Below are 13,163 nucleotides of genomic sequence, written 5' to 3'. Positions count from 1 at the left end.
AGAATCAAAGAATGCCAAATGAAGGGCAAAAAGGCTGTACTTAGAAATGCAGTGCAGTGTACAATCACTTTCTGATCTGTGAAAGGGATGAGCAGGAAAATGGATGGCACTGGTCTCTGCAGGCAAAGACAGTTCTCTTTTACACTGGTGTCATATGGAGAAATTGGATTACCACACAATAACAAGTCCAATAAGCACAGATTATGAGTCTGGGATAGAAAGTAATTTACCACTAGATTAATTCCAGGCATTCCTCTTACCTAGACTGCATTAAAACAGGGCATTTATCTTTCCACCCTATTGTTCAATGTGTTTCATATCCTTTGCTCTCCCCAAAAAGAACAGTACATGACTTTTTTTATTATATTCTATTTACTCTCCACTAGCCCCTCCAAAATAACAGTTTCACATGCATCAGATGAAATCTATTTGGCAAGAAGGTACAACAGTATTTTTAACTTGTCTGCATTTTCACTGGGAGATAACGTGGATCTATGACTTGAGCACATGAAGTAGCTACTCAGACAATCAGTGTACACCTTACTTTGCCAGCTAGGATCTGAGGTCACATCAATGTAAGAAAACTCTGGAATACTAGGCCAAATAAGATCTAAAATATTGATCTATGTGTACAGATATTTCTTAAGGAAGATAATGGCGGTTCAGTATAATTTACTGAATAGAGAGAAGTGTTATATACTTATTGAATTAGTAAGATTTATATAAAAATTATTAGTTCAGTTTAACTTTGAAAGGATTATCTAGTTACCTTGGAGAAAATCCATTTATAGCTCCTCCCATTTCACTCAGCCTTCCTAAACTCGTGCTCTTGACATTAAATAGGAAGAAACTAATGTATAAAACTTCAAATAGGGAAAATGTTTTCCTTATTACCTTAACAATTAGATGGTAATAACTTTTCATTGCCATTCCACATTAAATAGGAATGTATTAAAACTAAGTAGGTATTTACTCAGAGGCAAAATTCAAATAAGTTAGATATTAAAAGGTCAAGATGAAATTATTTCATACTTGGATACTTATCTAACTAACTGGAAGGTAGAATTTCTATTCTGAGGAATCCTGAAGCTCCAGTAGTACAATAAATTAGTTCACTTAGGAAGTAAAATTCCTTAGATCATTTGTAGAAGGGAAAAGAAGTTTTGCTGTAGCTCTTTGTTAAAAAAAAAAAAAAAAAAAAAGATTAATTTAAGTGAACCAAACTCCACTACTTATTTCCTGCTGCCAGCCTGGTAAGCTCTGTCCTACAAGTCAGGCTCCTGAAACCTGTAGTTCTCTTAAAAGTTAGTTAGGAATAGGAAGAGAATAATTCTATTAAACACAATCAACGTTTTCTCAGGTAATATTATACTGAAATAGTGTGTGAACAGGTGCATTCCCTCCAAAAATTTCTCACCAACCCCATGCTGACACCTAAAATTCCTTCATGCCTTACATAAGTACATTTTAAAGTGCTAAGCACAAATTGATCTCAATTACACAATACATTTAAACCACTGGACATGAGGCACATTCTCATACTGAAAATGTCTCATTCAATAGCTACAAACACAAAACTTAATTCTGAATCTTACCCAAAGCTTCCTGTGTAACAACTCATAGTATATGCTTGGTTGCTCCATCTGTTTAAGAAAATAAGATTATAACAAGATTGAAAAAATAAATTTAATCTTACTATCCAGAACAAAAAAATCAGCAAAAGAAAAATTTTAAAGTAACTATTAATATTAATAGCTATGCACAAATAACACATTTCCTGGGACCAGGATCAACAGCACATGGCTGAACAGACAGAGAATGTGTCAAAATAGTAATACACATATAATACACCATATGCAGAGACAACTGATATATTTTGACTCATAATTTTTAAAAATTACTACATAATTTTAGCATTGTTGTTTTTATTAACTTTTTCACAAGGAATTATTCATAGATAAATGCAAAATCATCTTAACTGAAACAGTACTTTCAATTTAAGACCTATATAATTATTTCTTTCCATATATATATAATTATTTTCATTTAATAAATAAGACTACCCTAGGAAAAAGTAAAGTAACAACAGAGTAGTCCATATTTTTTATTTATAGTTTAAAACAATATGATCAGCTTGTACAGAAATAAACATGTTAATATATGTATGGTATTAGTCCACAACTGGCTGAACAGTTAATTGCCTTTATCAGTATATACAATATTATCTGATTTTTTTTTTTAATGGCAATTTTACACACTGAATATTAGAGTTTTTACAGAAACAAAACAAAATGCTTTAACAGCATTTCCTTCTAGTGCAAGCTAGCACAAATTTAAATATCTCCCAGCAGGCAACAGAGAGCCCTGTTCGATGTTCGTGTATTTCCTATTGGCTTCCATTTGATTAAAGGAAACTGCTTCCCTATAGAAGCAAAGTAGAACAATTCCTTGGAGTATTACAGCACCACATTTTGTGCCTGTGACCACACAAGGATTCAAAAGAAGACTGATACAGTGATCTTTTCAGAATAGCAGATTTTCTAACTTTGAGTAATGACTATTTAGTGAAGATTTACATTATTTCCATTTTCTAAAGCTCCATGCATAATTATGGTAACAGTTCTCTTTTCAAGATAAATTTAGCTTCAAAACTTTTGTTTTCTATCACTGGCACTATTTATAGTCTCAGGATAAAGGAGATAAAGTTGCAAGCATAAAAAGCTAGCCATTAACCATTTAAATAACTGTCCTAAACTTCCATAATTTTACAAGTGTTCATCTCTCTAACCTGCTAAAGAGGCCTAAGCTCTCAGGAGTGTTTGCAGTGTACAGGCATGACTCCTCCTTTAAGACCCAGAAACTTAGAGCTAAGATAAGAATGCAGCAGAATATGAAAATAATGAGCCTTTTGTTCTTCATTCTCCAGTGCACATATCAGATTTTGAATTTAGAAAACCCTAAAAGCACAACCAAGTCTATGCATAGTAAGGCTATTTCTATAGGACAGGAGGGAAAATACCATAGCCAGGAAATCAGTGATACAAAGGTTGCCAAAATTACTGGAAGACTTCACATTGTATAGTAGAGAACAAAATCACACCCATACAACAAAATTCTGTAAATTAAGTGGATTTACAGAGCCCAACAAAACTCCATCGAAGTAAACGGAACTATTTATTTACAGAATAAACTAAAGGTAGCATGTGGTGCAAAGGAAACAGGGTCATAATTTGTGAGACTGAAATAGCCTAATGTTTGGGGATTAAGTCTAAAAGATTTCTGACTGTGGCAATCTAGAAAAAGAAACCCCTTAAATTTTTATTTTCATATTGCATCTCAAGACTCTAGCATTAGAAAGTGTCAGAGTTGACAAATGCAAATTATATTCCATCTTAAATTTGACAGTATGTATCTTTATAAATGGTGCAATGGGAAACACAGTGCTGTGAGGATCAATGTGAGCCAAGTCTGGAAGATGCTCCAGAATCTGGCTGTTGTAAGACATGAACTTCTCTCATCCTGAAAATTACCTACATGTCCTTCATATGTGACAAGGTCACCAAATGAAATATTTCATTATAATATCTGTGTAAGGCTTATTTTAAAGAATTAGTGTATCTAGAAATGATCAAAACCAAATTCTGATCTTCCAGTAAAAATTTAATTTTTTAAAATTTTGTGTTATAAACTATTGTTTACAAGGGTTGTCTGCCTTTATTTAATAAGGTCTGCTTACTGTATGAAACGCAGTGAACAGCTTAGCTGAGTAATATGGTATTTTTGTGGCTATGATTTTAACTAGTTAAGTCATGGAAATATATGACAGCTACTTTATTTTTAATCTTACTGTTGGAGAAAAGCTGTAAACTTTTTCCTTCCAGAAATAATCCACAAACTGATTGCTGTCAACTGCTTGCTGGAGGGAAAGTCTGTCAACCAAGGAGGGTGGAGACAGGAGAGACAAGCTCCCTCTTTCCGTGTGTAAATACCTTTCCACAAAAAATGGAAGCTTAATCTTATAGAATCTTTGTAAATTAAGGACTGTGTGAACCTTTAAAAAATGTTCTTTATATATTCCAACACACTTATTCAGGAAAAACTGTGTCTGACTAGACTTTGTAATCAAAGAGATACAATGTTATTCAAGTGTTCTGAATGAAAGCCTGTATATTTTTTCCTTAAAAATGAAAGCATATCTTGTAAGAGCTGATTCCAGATTCTGAGGGATATAGTCTGCCCCTTATAAACTTCAAACACATTTATACCAAAATTCAAACTCTTAGCAGATTTCTAGGTCTAAAATATATTGGTCCTATGCCATTAATTTGTAGAACACCTACCTGCCTTCAGAGGGTGTATTGAAGATCATTAGTATCTACAAGGCGTTTTTTACCTTATAAAAAAATATATAAATGCTAAATTATAACAAGGATAGAAGTAACCCAGTTTATCTCCATCCAGAAGGTAAAATGTTTTGCTTGTACTTGAATTACCTTATTAATTCATGTCTAAAACCCAGTTTCTCTACTAACTGATACTTTGTCATTTATCAAAATAATCTATATCCCTATCTTGCTTCAAGATCCCATTGTAAATAAATACAACCTTAGAACACATTTTTCTATTGCCAGTTTCTGAAAAAAATAAGTCTACTGTTTGCAGTTTACAAAAAGTCAAACACCTTTTTTACCTCTCTGAATAGTTTTCTTTACTTGCAAAAACTCACATGACACAAAATGGTTGGTTAGCAATCTGGAAAATTGTATTAGGAAAAATATTAAATAATTTCCCCCATTGTTCTGCAGGTAATGTGCAACATTTTACTTAATAACTACATTTGCACCTTTTATAATCTAAGTTGAAAAGGATTTGCTCTGCCATTCCAAGTTAAACAGATGTACAGTGTTAACAGGAAATTATAGACAACAACAAAAAGAAAAAAAAAACTAAAGCAAGTAGTTTTCTGAAATTCAGATGATGAGCATATATGCATTTATATTGATTTTGGAAATAAAAGTAAAGGCTAAAGCTGCATACTTGCACAGGTGCCCATTCGTAATTTTTCAATTCTCACGTGTTCACTGCAGCTTAGATGCCAAGAACCATTTCTCTCCAAATTCTGGAGGCCTTAGCACCACACAGAGAAGTAAAATTCTTCCATTTTTCTGATGGAGTAACTAGAGAATTTGAATTCAGAATCAAACTGCAAAGCCTAGATTTCTTCTCAAAATCGGTGTCAAGGTACTAAGTTTTAAGTACAATTAGATCATCATTGTCCCTAGGACACTATATCCTCATTTCAAGGCAGAGAAAAAAGAGAATCATCATTTTTAGTATTGTAAGTGCTATCTTTGCAGTATTCTGTAAATGGAAAGCTTTTTGATTAAAAAGTTCCTTTTCATCAGTCTTCTATACACACACACACAAACAAAATATATCTTTTTTAGCTAAAAGCAAAAGTATCAGTCACTTGCTAAAGAAACCGAAAACTTCTCTTCAAGCAATATTGAATAAACTTTCCTGCAGCAAAACAGGTTGATCCTAAATTTAAATAATTTTAGCTTAAACACAGAGCACTGAGTCTCACCCTAAAAATCTTAAGTATTGCTTGCAATGAGGGTCTTTTCTCACTGCTGCTGGCAAAGCAGGTGAGTGTGAATAGCAAGAGAAAATATGGAATACAGAAAAAATTTTTCTCAAAATTTTTTTTCTATTTGAAGGAAGCATAAAAAAAGCCCTTGCATTTTTTAACAAAAGGCACACACTTTCTTCACCTGAATGAAAGGCCATTTGGCTTCAAAAACACCAGCTATAGAGCAATTAATTCACCTGTATTATGCAATCAATTTCAACATTACCTATTTCAAACTCCCTGTAACTATAACAAGCCCAGAGGTTCATTTGACCTATAAAAATGAGTTGGGAAAATAAATTTATTAAAAAAAAAAAAAAAAGCAAAAAGCAGTGCCTGTATGACACGTAAAATAGTATCCTCCCTGTGTCAAACATATGGTACGAGTAATTCACAGTCGTACAGGGAACTCACTTGGTGCACATGTGTACACACATGTGCCAGTGCTGTTACCAGAGCAAGGAAAGATGGTGAACAGATATTTTTATCTGTTAATTTTCCTGGTCACACAGCAGTAGTAAAAATATTACTGATGCTACTAACTATTATTGCTAACAATTACATTATTATTAATGAAGCATGAAAGTGAGGTGAAATGGAAAGCAGTGGAATTGCTGGGCTCAGAGGATTGTGATCAGTACCACAACATTCAGCTGGAAACATTAATAATTGTGCACCCCTGTTGATAATGGGGCCATTTCCCTTAAGGACCAGAATAATGGGAGTGAGGGCACCCTCAGAAAGTTGGAGAGTGTGTGAAATAAGGAGCATTAAGTGGGACCTCAGCAGGCTGGAGAAATAAAGTTCACTAAAAGAAATGCATGTTCTTTACCCAAAGAGAAATAACTGTGTGGACTGGTAAAAGTCTTGGGACTAACCAGGGGGAAAGAACTGGGCATTAAAGGATGGGGAAGGTCCTGGTGGGCAAGAAATTGAACATGAGTCAGCAAAGTACCCACGTAGCAATCGAAGTCAACACTTTCTGTGTTGGGAAAAACAGTGCCAGCAGGCTGAGAGAGATGATCCTTCCCCTCAGCACCAGTGAGGTCACATCTGGAATATTGCCTCCTGTTCTGGGCTCCCCAGTACAAGAACAGACATGGACATGCGTACATCCAGTATACACATCCAGAACACAGAGAAGATGTAGATCTTGGAGCACCTGTCATTTAAAGAAAGGCAGGGAGAGATGAATTACTTTATCCTGGAGAAGGCTCAGGAGGGATCTTAATCAGTATTTATAAATTCTTGGTGGGAGGGAGAAGCCAATCCTTTTTAAAGCAAATATTATGAGAAAGGACATTCAAAATTCACTCTCTCCAGATTTTATTAAGGAATTTGATATGGTATCACCCAGCAATTATTGAGTTGGAAATACAAGCATAACACAAAAATAAAGTTGATATAAAGGTGACTAAATTGAATGGACTTCTTTAAAATCGTTCTTCACACTCATCTCACTACATGTCTGTAAACATGGTGAAAAGCAGAGGTGTTTTGATAAAAACTGGTTACAGGAAGCCCTCTTGATACAGGGGAGGTTCTTGCTAACTTACAGAGGAAATTGGAGGAGCATTTGCACAGGATTAGAAATGGGAAAACCTTTAGTTACTCTTCAAAGCCACATGATTATGAATAGCAGAATTTCTGTGATGGTCTCTTATCATTTGAGAACAACACAAAAAGATAAATCACACACCCATGTTTACTATTAACAGATTAACCCAACCTGGACTATCTGTAAAACAAACTTGATATTCACCAGTGTCTGACAAAGTATTTTCAAAAGATCGAGTGGAGCATTAGCAATCTTATTCAGGACTTCGAGCAAACACTTCAGGTACAAGGTTCAGAATTCAGGAGAATCAAGTTACTAGCCTCCGTATCTTCCTATTTATTCTGTTTTGCCACATAGACTAAAAGGTGCTTGCTCTGCTTGTTTGATCCTAGCACATAAAAGCTGAGAAAGACACATGATCAATGTTTATAATTTATTGAGGGCTACACATGAAGGAAGGAGTTTGTTTTAAATAACAATATAGAGAGACGAAAAATTAAGAATCAAAGAATATGTTTAGGCTGAAAGTTTGAAGAAAGCTTTAAGCATTAGGAGAGAGGTTTTGAAATATCTTTCCGGAAAGAGTAACAGGGCAATGTACTTAAAGGTAGACTGTGATGACTTTATAACTGAAGTTAGATAAGATTGTTATTTAACTCAGAAAGGTCTTTTCTTTAGCCCTGAATTACTACAGTGATCAACTACTCCCTGTTCTGCTCTCCTGCTTCCCAGACTTCTTGCTCACACTATTCCCACTAAAGTTCAACTAGGGCTGTGAGAAGACCTCATGCAATTTTTATCCTTAAGATAAAACAATCTTAAGACTTAAACTCCTACCCCTCTAGTTTAAATGGTTGTACAGAATATTGCATCAAAGCAGATGACTAGAGGATCTCCTTGAGATCAGAAGACTTAATCAGCAGCTAAACAGAGCAGTGCACTGCAAACATACAGAAATGATATTGCCTCTTTGGGTCTTCATTAAATATTTGCCCTCCTGGCCAGTTTAATGGATTCCTGCTTACTATATCAGCAGTCAAAGAGGGAATTTGATTGTACTCAAAGCAAATGCACCTCAAACACTGTCACTATTCAGAATCATGTAATTTAACCTGTCTGTTAAGACATCCATTATCCCCACCCTTTATAACATGGTAACATGTTAATCATTGAACAACCCATTCAGAAGTTTTCCATGGCAGTGGGTAAAGCAAGAACAGCTACAGAAAACAGAGAGGGCATATTCACACATCTATAGCTACTGGCCAGATGTCACATAATTATTTGTATAGCAGCAAGTGAGCATTGAGCAATGTTGCAGACAACCAACTCTTCTCCATTCAGCTCCTCTCAAAGATGTGTCCGTCAATAAACGAGCAGCACTGTGCTTTCCTGACCCAAAAAGTGTGCTCAGCCTCTTGCAAATATTGAAAATGTAGGTGGGTCTCTCGTTCACCAACCCCACAATCCCTTGTATCAAACACAAGTCATTATTGTAAGGCAAATAGGATGAACACATTTCTTCACCTCCCTCTGGCTGACAAATTATTTTTTACATATTGTTTTAGAAATGAAGCAAATGTTTTTCTAATAAAAGTGAACCCAACACTTGACAGCCAAACAAAAATGTACACTGGACTGAAATTTACACAGTGACATATATTGTTCAAACCCCAAATTTGAACTCCCATATTTCATTTCTGACTTGCAAAGCCAAAACACTGGCCAGAAGAATACCAGTTATGCAGAAAAAAAGAATTTCTATTATAGTGGTATCTCAAAACAATAGACATTCACTAATTAATACATTTTGACCACTTTGTAGATTGGTGCCCATGACCGCATTTCCAGTTAGAGAAAGAAGACTTGGAAAGGAAAACAAATTATTTTCTTATTCCAAGTCCAAAGATGAACACTTTTATTAACCGTCATTTGACCTCTACCATCAATTTGACAATCCAAATTCTCAGCAACTGAATCTCTTTTAATTGGTTGGTTATAGTCTAGACCAAGGCTTCCACCTTAAATGCCATAAAAATGCTGTGTATGTGAGTATGATTTCATTTAACAATGACCTGCAGGCCTGGATTTGACAGAAATTCTTGATTTCCAATTGTTTTCCCCACCTGACTAGTCTCCTTTTAGATTTTTTGTGTTTTTAGTTCTGGCTTGTGCTTATTTTTGTCTCCCTTATTTTGTTGCTGTAGAACTGTGATATGAAAACTACTGCATCCAGGCTTGCTTTCAAAGTAAGCATATTGAGTGGTTAGCCTGGTTCATATGTTCCTGCTTACCTCACAGATTTCTGTGTTATTATTAGTTTCTTCTACTAGCATAGCAGTCTTTTGCCACACACATACACACACTTTTAAAATAAGCTCACAACTTATGAAACTTGCAAATCACACGTGCTATCAAAGCTCAAACATTCCTTAATTTCCTCATTCTGAAGCAATGAACAGGATCCAACTATAAGATATAGCATATTTTTAATCAAAAAAGCAGTATTTTTACATAAGCGGAACAAAAAATTTAGTAATATTTGCCATTTACAGTTTTGTCAAAAATACACTAGGCTACTAAAGCAATTAACCCCAATCTAAATCAGTTCCATTTGAAATTACAAAATCTCAGTCTAGGTTTGTCAGCAACCAACCTACTGAAATATATAAAAAGTCACAAAATTAAGCATGAATAATTTCTACAATATGAAACCATGATCTCATCAGACTAAAGCTGTCATTTTGTATTTTATGATGAAACACCTGGCACATGAATAACACAAAGATCTTACTGAACAGTAGGTCTCCCCAGTTCAGCTCATTTAGCAGACAGGCGTCAAAAACAATTACTAAATTCCCTCAGAGGCAGTAAGTGAAATTCTTGAAAGTAGCTTATGACATTTCCTAAAGTTTTTCAAAGGTGGAAATAATCAAATAAGACATCAAACAGATTTTAATTGCTGTAGTTGAGAAAGTCAACATTTTCAATGGAAGTTGTGCTATCCCTTGTCCAAGTTTCCCCCATCCTGTATCTCAGAAAATATGTGTTTGTACACACAAAAAATAAGGTAAACCAGCCTGGTTATTCTCAGTCTTTTCATGTGTGGCAAAAATAAGAGGACATATGTGATTCTAAAGCACCATCCTTACACTCCACCACCTCCAGCTGCAAGAGACTTCAGGCTGTAATGTGTAAATCATTACTACATGCTCTAATAGTACTTTCTATTTAATCAGGAGAGAAAAAAAAAATCCCCTCTAGAATTACAATAAATAACTACAGTTTTGTTTTAAATTAAATGATGTAGTTTATATCTGACCTGGGTTTCGGTCTTTTCCTAGTGGGAAATATAAATTCAGCATTTGGATACATAATCCTACAGATCTCAGAAGAAGCCGATTCCACCGCGAACACTTCACATGATTTATAGCTCTCCTCCGGATTCAGATGACAAGTCTCGGCGGAGCAGGTGCAACGGGGTGTTTTCTCCTTCCTTCAGACATCATTCCCTCGTATGTAAATTAATTAGCAAGTCTTCCTCACTTTCGCGTAAGCGGGGAAGATGAAGCTAATGGAACATCAGCATTTGGTTTCTCACGAGGAGCGGGTGACCCGGCGGAGGGAGGGAAGGAGGGAGGGATGCAGGGAGGGGGCTCGCTGTTGTTACTGCTGGAGCCACAGCGATTTCGACAGCGTCAGCGGCGATAAAGTGAGTCTGGCTCCCGCGCACTTATGCCAAGAGAGCGATTTTTAAACTACGGACAGGATTTGGGGGAACCTCGGGGACGCGAAGCGAACACACCCCGCACACCTCCCGCGGCAGCCCGAGCCTTCCCGTCCCCCCTGCCGGCAAGTTGGCGCTGCCCTGCCCGCCTGCCCTGCCCCTTCCCGGGCTGCCGGGGGACGGGCAGCGCGTCCCGACTGCCATTACCTCCTCCGGAGCCATGGAGAGCGCCGCGGCCGCGGCTCGCCCGGCGCGGAGCGGGGCGGAGGGGCCGGCGCTCCCCGCGCTCCCTCACCCGCCGCGCCGCGAGCCACTGGCACAGCCCGCCCCACATAAATGCATTAACAGCAGCCACATCATGATTAATTCATCAGTGCCAGTGACCAGGGGAGGAGGCAGGCGCGGGGGCTGGGGGGCGGCAGGGCGCACGGGACGGTCCCTTCTCCCGGAGTTCGCCCCGGCTCAGGGCTCCGCCGGCGCGGAGGGAGGGGTGGGTGCCGCGCCCGGCTCTCCGCGGGTGCCCGAGCGCTGCCCGGCCTGAGGGAGGGCGGGGTCCCCGGACAGCTCCCCGGGTGGCAGCCCGCCGGGAGCCGGGCGGGAAGAGCGAGGGAACCGTGGGAAGTTGGGGAGGCTCCGCGCCACGGAGCGGGCAGCAGCCACCGCTCAGCTGGACGCGGAGCATCCTCAGCTCCACGGGAGCTGCAGCCCCTCCTTGTCTCCCGGCTGCCAGCGGCCCGCCGGGTGCCTTGGCGCTGGAGCAGGGCCCGGGGCCCCGAGCTGCCGGCACGGAGGGGCCAGCCGGGCAGCACAAGCATCCCGGGCATCCGTGCGGCAGTGATCACAGGACTAAACTCGTTTGCACAAATGCGTCCAAACCCCTCCTCAGCCTCGGTGAAAACAACTGCTCGGCCACGCGCCAGTTGCTGGAGCCAGGTTTTTCCATGCAACACATCACCGGTGTCCGTGTGAGCTTGCATTGGTCTGCTGAGGCAGCAGCACCGGCTCCTTCCCCAGCGCTCCGGCACAGAGCTTTGCTGCCCGTCTTCTGAGGGCAGCGCCGATTTCTTCAAACACCATTTGTTAAACTAGCAGTACGCCGCACTTTTGAGTTTCTTCACTGAAGTGGCACAAGACCACTGTGATTTTAAGGGTTTTATAACAGCTGTTAAATGCAGGAAACCCTTTGCATTTCTCTGCCTTCATTTTCCACTCCAAAGACAGGTAGAAGTCATCTAAGTCCACCGTCCCCCTCCAATGTTTAATACAAGATGCACTTTACAACACCAAGCAAGATGTCATCTTACCTTCTTAGTCAGGTGGGTCCCTAGTCAGGTGATGAAATTTGCATAGAATAGATGATTTATCACTTATCACTGCCTCACTTCATCTGTAAGCCCAGCTTTACCTACCTATAGTCATACTGCAAAGGAATGTATTTGAATAGGATATTATCATGGTTTAACAATTCCTTACTGGTCATGTGCCAGGAGCAAAAATCTCTTCTTGTGGATTTTAGATTAGCAAAGAATCTTCAAGCTGACACAGCTATTTATAGAGATTTCCAAGTACTAGACAGAGTTCATAAGCTTTACATAGAGAGATCTCCAAATTGTCACAAGCCCTGAGATAGGTAATCATAGGCAGAAGTTTAAAGCTGTGTAAGGAGGAAGAAGAAAATAAATGAAAAAGTAGAGCAGTTTTGTGGAAAATATTCATTTACATGACATGTTAATTTTCCTTTTTTTGTTATGCTGTAGATTTGTGTTGCTCATACACAAAAGAGTAATTAACTCCTCAGTTAAGGCTGTGTTATGGTTTGCACTTATAGCAGGAGTAAAAATCTCTAGGTTCAATACTTGAATGCTGCATTTAGACTACACAGCACAGAAGCACATAAGAATCACAACTGAATTTTCTTCTAAGAATAAATAATACTTACTTGCCTTCTACAGAAAAAATCTTAATTGTCCTCTTTTCCAGGTTTTCCCATATTCATCTGTGAATTCTGAACGTTCCTGTGAATATTAGAAGCCATTTGTACTGTAGGAAAAAAACACAAATAAAGCTGATTTTGAGCTTTTAAAATTAAGCATAAATAGAGTAACACAGACTTTATCCACCATATTACTTCATTGCATTGGTGCTGGTGTTCCAAGATAATTGCATAATGGCAGATGGAATGGTTCTACCTACTTTTTTGAAAAAAAAAAAAAAAAAGATTTTGTCAGAATCAAAAGTTTCCTGTA

General features: G+C 38.2%; 1 protein-coding gene across 10 annotated transcripts in view; it reads right to left on the bottom strand.

Annotated features, from left to right (window-relative positions):
• Nucleotides 1-12,905, bottom strand: part of LOC100217958 (heparan sulfate glucosamine 3-O-sulfotransferase 1) — a 47,086-nt gene extending 34,181 nt beyond the window's left edge. For 5 of the 10 annotated variants that reach the window (XR_012056720.1, XR_005980805.2, XM_030276164.4 and 2 more), the window contains exons 1-2: nt 10,513-12,050; nt 1,596-1,643 (exon numbers count right to left, since the gene is read on the bottom strand). The gene's annotated coding sequence lies outside the window, so the exon portion shown is untranslated. Of the gene's footprint in view, nt 1-1,595; nt 1,644-10,512; nt 12,051-12,221 lie in introns of those variants that run through there. The other 5 variants (XM_072931143.1, XM_032749158.3, XM_072931140.1 and 2 more) reach the window with 4 other exon arrangements.
• Between the last annotated feature and the right edge of the window lie 258 nt (nt 12,906-13,163).

The sequence above is a fragment of the Taeniopygia guttata genome, chromosome 6, assembly GCF_048771995.1.
Source record: "Taeniopygia guttata chromosome 6, bTaeGut7.mat, whole genome shotgun sequence".
Classification (NCBI taxonomy): domain Eukaryota; kingdom Metazoa; phylum Chordata; class Aves; order Passeriformes; family Estrildidae; genus Taeniopygia; species Taeniopygia guttata.
Note: the sequence above shows the minus strand (reverse complement) of the source record. Positions and strands in the feature narration are given on the sequence as shown.